Source organism: Giraffa tippelskirchi, chromosome 3 (assembly GCF_054371585.1).
Source record: "Giraffa tippelskirchi isolate mGirTip1 chromosome 3, T2T-mGirTip1v1.2.pri, whole genome shotgun sequence".
Lineage (NCBI taxonomy): Eukaryota > Metazoa > Chordata > Mammalia > Artiodactyla > Giraffidae > Giraffa > Giraffa tippelskirchi.
Window position 1 is genome coordinate 141,059,805 of NC_137277.1, and position 6,374 is coordinate 141,066,178.

The 6,374-nt window shown below is 33.8% G+C and overlaps 1 non-coding gene across 1 annotated transcript; it reads right to left on the bottom strand.

Annotated features, from left to right (window-relative positions):
- Window positions 1-770: 770 nt before the first annotated feature.
- Window positions 771-904, bottom strand: LOC145543996 (small nucleolar RNA SNORA1). Its single transcript, XR_014081222.1, has one exon. It is a non-coding gene; the product is annotated as a small nucleolar RNA SNORA1 (small nucleolar RNA).
- Window positions 905-6,374: the final 5,470 nt, after the last annotated feature.

A 6,374-nucleotide genomic window follows, 5' to 3' on the forward strand; every position in this document is an offset into this window, starting at 1 on the left:
GAACTATAAAAATAAGGATATAAATATCAAAATATAGACAAAAACTTAATAAAATGTTAAACAATGCATTCTAATGGATTAACTAATTGTTAATAACTATAGTTTAACTCACTCCGTATCACATGATTAGGAACAGAGAGGATAAATTATTTATGTGTACCTGTTATGACAGTTATTGCTAATGTTTAAAATTCTGATAGTATTCTAAGGAACATAAATTTTCTTGAAGGAGGGAACCTAAAGGAGGATCGAAATCTGTATCTTACAAAAGCTTTGTCTTCCTCAAAAGACATGTAAGTGAGTGGAAACTAGATGTGATTTACTAAACCTATGGCTATGATTGTCTCATAATTTGTTTTCCTGCTATAGCTGTACATACCTCCCTTCATAAATTTTTTACATACCTGATTCTCCTACCATTTTTTGAAGCTGAACACTAATAGATGATAGGCAGTTTTTTTTTAAGATGAGGAAACTGAGGCTTAGAAAGGTTATCAACTTGAATAGGTCACACAACCCACAATTGACTAGGGCAGGATTTTAAACTCTTACTCTACAATACCCTCACTGTCGTAAAATAAATAAAACAGTATAAAATAAAAATTTCAATTATCCTGTGGAAATTTGTGGTCAAGATATCTAATTTTTTTTTCTAGAAGTTAAATATATTTAATATATAAGTACATTGGTGTTTATTCCTTCATCTTTCCTAATATTGAAAAGCCATATTATATCCAATTTTTACTCATGAGCCTAGCAAAAAAAAAAAAAAATGTTACAGGTCTCATTGTCACCACTGCAATAAAATTACAGTGATGGAAGCAAAACCTGTGTTATCAATGTAGCCGCATTAACAGTTTTATGAACACCATGAACAAGTGCCCATTTTCAGTAGAATGAGGCTGATATTTAATTTTTAAAGTTAATTTTTCTAGAACTCAGACCATGCTCTGAAGGGACAAAGAGTCTGAAACAATGGGATTCTAATCCTAGATCCATCATATAGATGTTAATTTTTATCATAATTTTGGCTATTAAGGCACAGATTAGTGCAGATGAGGCATATTGGCATTTTTACTCTTGAACTTGTGTTTTATATAAACATTCTCTCTGTTCTGGTATAAAAATATTTTAAATTCTTCAGTGACTGCTTCATAAGATTTATAATATTATATTAAAGGAGAATGCTGTATGTAGTTGTGAAATACAAGAACATTATACAAAGCCTAACTTTGTATGTATGATATAGATAATAAAATAAATATTTTATAATAGACAAAGTCTAGGCCTGAGATGTGTGATGAGCATAGTTGGATATAAGGACCCCAAAAGTGCAAAAACTCTATAGGTATGAATGAAAAAAAAAGCTGCCTCATAAGAAGAACTGTGGAAATAGATACTAGACTGGGTCTTCTTTCACTGGGTGAAGCTATAAAGTCAATAGTTCAAAAGTCTTCTCTGAGAATTTCCAAATCACACTCAGATGTTTTGGGTTCTTGAGCCACTTTACCTATATGTCCACCTTTTCCCCACAAAAGACTCTAGGAACAAAATTAAGTAGTCCTAAACTGGTTTTAACTTCAAGGCCTTGGAAGAAGTAAACACCCTTTATGGATAATTATACTTGAAAGCTGGTCTTCAAAAAGTTATCTTAGGTGAAGTTTCAAAAGATGTGAATTAATAATGAAAATAGTTCTTAAATTTACGAGGGAAAATATAAATTATAGAATCAAAACTATGAAACTGAAATATTTAGACAAAGAATATGATTTTCAAAATTTTAAAACTGCATAACAAAAGGACAAGCACACAGAGATGAAATCCTCTTGGAAGAAAGGGACCAGCAGTGGGGGTTGAATTCAGATAGCCTTGAACTGGGGTCTGGTTAACTGCAAAAAGACTCTTCCCCTGAAGTTATACAGCCTTTCACATTTAACCTGCAGGTGCCGACTCAGCAAGATCAGAGTGTAAGGCTTCAGCATTCCAGCTCCTTTTAGGTTTCTCCTTCAGGTCACACTGGGTCCAAAGTTCCCAACGAGGGTGGCTGAATTTTTGGCAGACCTGCATCACGGTTCCATTTCTTTCTCTGCCCAGTTCATCCTTTGCCCAGTTCTCTCCCTTTTTCTCACAGATGATGATACTTAATTAACATCTGAAATAATTCAAGTTTATCTCAGTAATATTCACTTCTTGAAGACTCAGTGAGCAATAGAATCTCATAGAATTTTTTAATGAAAAAGAAACTATATATGTATATATTTAAAATCACAAATTAAAAAAAAAAGGTCAAACTGCAGATTAGACAGTTCAAATAGGAAGCACTAAATAAGATTTTGGAAACAACTTCGAACAGTTCTCTGATCACAAATTGTAAATGGACTAACATCTTCAACTAAAATACAAAAATTACCAAACTGAATTAAAAAGAAATAGAAAATAAATCTAGGCCATATTTATTAACAAATGGTGGTGTTGGTTTTGTCACTAAGTCATGTCCAACTCTTGTGACTCTATGGACTATTATAGCCTGCCAGGTTCCTCTGTGCATGGGGTTTCCCAGGTAAGAATACTGAAGTGGATTGACATTCCCAGATCTCCAGGGGATCTTCCCCACCCAGGGACTGAACCTCAGTTTCCTGTATTGTGGGCAGATTCTTTGCCACTGAGCCACCTGGGAAGCCCTTATGAACAAGAATCATTTCTAAAAATTACAATACAAAAAGAGGAAAAGTAAAGTGAAGGAAGTTTTGAGGTGTTGGCTGTACCTACCAGACAATGAGAGGGCTTACCAGGTGGTGCTAGTGGTAAAGAGCCCAGCTTCTAATGCAGGAGATGAAAGAGACATGAGTTCGATCCCGGGGTCAAGAAGATCCTCTGGAGAAGGGAATGGTAACCCACTCCAGTATTTCTGCTGAAAAAATCCCATGGACAGCGGAGCCTGGCAGGCTATAGTCCATAGGGTCATAAAGGGTCAGACACGACACACACACACATCAAACAACAACAAAACACCAAAAACTTGTTACTACATTAAAACAGCTCAACTGCTACACTCACAACTTTTTGAAGACAATGCTGTCTTGCCTCCCTCATGCCTTTCCATGAACTCATTAGTGATGAAGCTATTAACAAAAATAACTGTTATTTGAGAACATGAGCAGCCAACTACAATCTAAATAGTTCTTTTAGACACATATCTTAAAAAAAAAAAAAACCACAAAAATAACAAGAGATATAAATTCTCTTGATGGAAGTAGATGAACTCTCTCTAAGTATTCCTAATGTCGTGCTCAGCACTAGTCCAACTACCACTATGGTGTCACTTCGCTTTCCTCTATGCTTGGTGTGCGGAGAAGGCAATGGCAACCCACTCCAGTACTCTTGCCTGGAAAATCCCATGGACAGAGGAGCCTGGTAGGCTACAGCCCATGGGGTCGCAAAGAGTCGGACACGACTGAGCGACTTCATTCCACTCACTTCACTCACTTCATACTTTATCACTGGAGAAGGAACTGGCAACCCACTCCAGTATTCTTGCCTGGAGAATCCCACGGACTGAGGAGCCTGGCAGGCCATGGTCCATGGGGTCACAGAGAGTCGGACACGACTGAAGTGACTGAGCATGCTTGGTGTGTACTACATATTTAATGAAATGTTAGAAAATAAGGTACAGGCATCTAGACAACTCAAGTAATAAGGAACAGTGAAAAAAAGAAAGTAAAAATTACTTCCAATCATTATTAAAATAGGAAGGTAAAGCATATTGAAACTTGAAAACGCTCAGATATCAGTTCTCCCAGGTTTCACACTTGCTACAGTTGTTCATCAATAATAGCAACAGGTAAACATAATATTTTAAGAAAATTTATTATTATTTTTGTTTCCAAGTCAATTGTATACATGATAATTTATATGTGGCAGCAGGAGTAGGCTATGAAAAATATCAGTAAGCCAATTTTATTAGAAGTGGGTAGTAGTTTTCAGTTCAGAGTACTGGGGACATTGAACAGAAACATATGGTTATTTTTAATTTCTTTTTTTCTGAGTTTTTAAATAATTTCATAAATATGATCTAATGCAGAAACCAAGAGTATTTTGTTTGATAAAATTCCTTGGCTTCTAATTTTCAGTATAATTTCACTTTCTGTTTTTCTAAAAAAATCAATTATTATATTAGTGTACAATTTCTAATATCAGTGGCATGTTCTGCCTTGACAAAAGAAAGCCCAGTAGAGCAGTAAAATGAGATTAAGGTTGAGCTGAAAATGCTAAAAGAAAATATTTTGGTTATGTTGGCTTTTTCCTTTTATTGGTAAAGCTTAAATTGGAGGGAAGAAAAAGAAAAAATAACCAAAGCCAAAGTAAATATTATACTCAGATCTTCAAATATAAGCATTTTTCAGTTCTCTTTGCAATATATAACATAATTATTAGGTGGGAATTTCTGCACAGAAACATCTCTTCATAAGGAATTATTAACTTTTATTTAACAGCAACAAAATGCATGCAAATTCAATATTTTGAGCAGAAAGTAAACATGAATATACAAAGATATATATTTTTGCAGTGCAGAATACTGGAGTATTTTGTGTCTGGCTAGTGCTTTATGGATCAAACAACATTGTAATTGCTGCAGTGGTTCTTAAATGATTAATTTATTCACTCATTTAACAAATATTTTTCAGTCACTTATATGGTATCATGCATTTGCTATACTAGGCACTGAGATTATGGTGATTAAAAAAAACAAACAAAAGAAACACATTAACTTCTCCCCCTTGTCAAATTTCCATTTATCAGAGATAGAATAAATCAAGTTAATAAATTGTTTAAATATTATTATCAGTCTATGGTAAGCTGGTATTCATTCCTATTCCCCTTAACAGAAAAAAAAAAAATCCTTAAAATAATAAGATATATTTCTTTTCTCCTCTTCCTCCAATTCAATTATTGTTTTCAACTCATGTTGGACAGATTTTTCCCCTGGTTTCACTGAAACTGTTTCACTCAGCATCTTTCATGAGGCTATGTCTTCAAAACTCACAAAGACTTTTCTAAGGGTTAGTTTTGTGTGCATAATGGTTATCTAAGTTACAAGTTAGCTATATCTATTATATAAAGTTAATTCCTGCCTTCCTCCAATTTTTGTTGTTATTTTTTTCTTTAGTCACATATGTAAATCGTCTATTGGAAATTAGCGGTGTTGCTTGGAGAGAAGGAATTATCAGCAGAAAATGAAGTGTCCAGTGTTGGAGTTGAGAGAAGCATGGAGGAGTAGGAACAACAGTGTTGACGTCTAGTGAACCACTGGGGAATAGATCTGACAAATCACTCAATGGATATTAGGTGCTCTTAACTAAGGGTGGTTGCAAAGGACGTACCGTACAGATAACTAACGTTTGCTAGAAATCTCTTGCCTAAACTACTCACTTACCAAATAGCAACTTTTTTAGTAGAAACAAACACCACTTTATTTTGCTCAGATAGATCTTTTTAAATTCCTTAATCATAGTATTCATCAATACATATTTTAATCTTTTGTTCATATTTATAAATTCTATACCAGTTTGCAAGATTCATAGAGTGAACAATTTTCATTTACAGTTAAATTTCTTAGTAAAAATATCTTCATGCATGAATGCGTGCTTAGTCACTCAGTTGTGTCGGACTCTTTGTGACCCCATGGACTGCAGCCTGCCAGGTGCTTCTGTCCTTATAATTTTTCCGACAAAGATACTGGAGTGGGTTGCCATTTCTTCCTCCAGTGAAAAATATCTTTATATGTTTTCCACGACAAATGCTAGCTTAACCAAGGTTGAACATTTCACTTTTGAATCCCAAGGGCTAATATAACACTCATTACGTAGTAAAGCAACATTCACTAAATTCATGCTAAACAAAAGGCATCAACATTTAATCACTAATGAAAATACCATGATGAGATCATAGTCATTAACTTATAGTATCTTTAGTTATACTCTCAGAAATCTTTGTCCCATAAGAATTTTAAACCATTGGTTACTGATTACCAGGTTGTGTATTAAGCATCTAACAATGCTTTAGCATTTCTTTTCATAGCAGATGATTTTAATTGAATTTTTTGTTTAGAAGTAGTTTATATCATTAGAGAGCTGGTACATCAATACAATGGAACATTATCTGTCTGTAATAAGGAATGAGGGAGATATTTTCATGATAATATGGAATAATCTCACATATATGTTTGTTTTTATAAAAACCAAATTATATTTTAATTTGGTATATGTATAATATTTTACTATTTTATGTATAATAGTATGCATAATATTTGACTATTTTTTAAGAACAGTGGTAGCACTGTGAATATATATGCTTAAAGAAATATATGCGTGTAT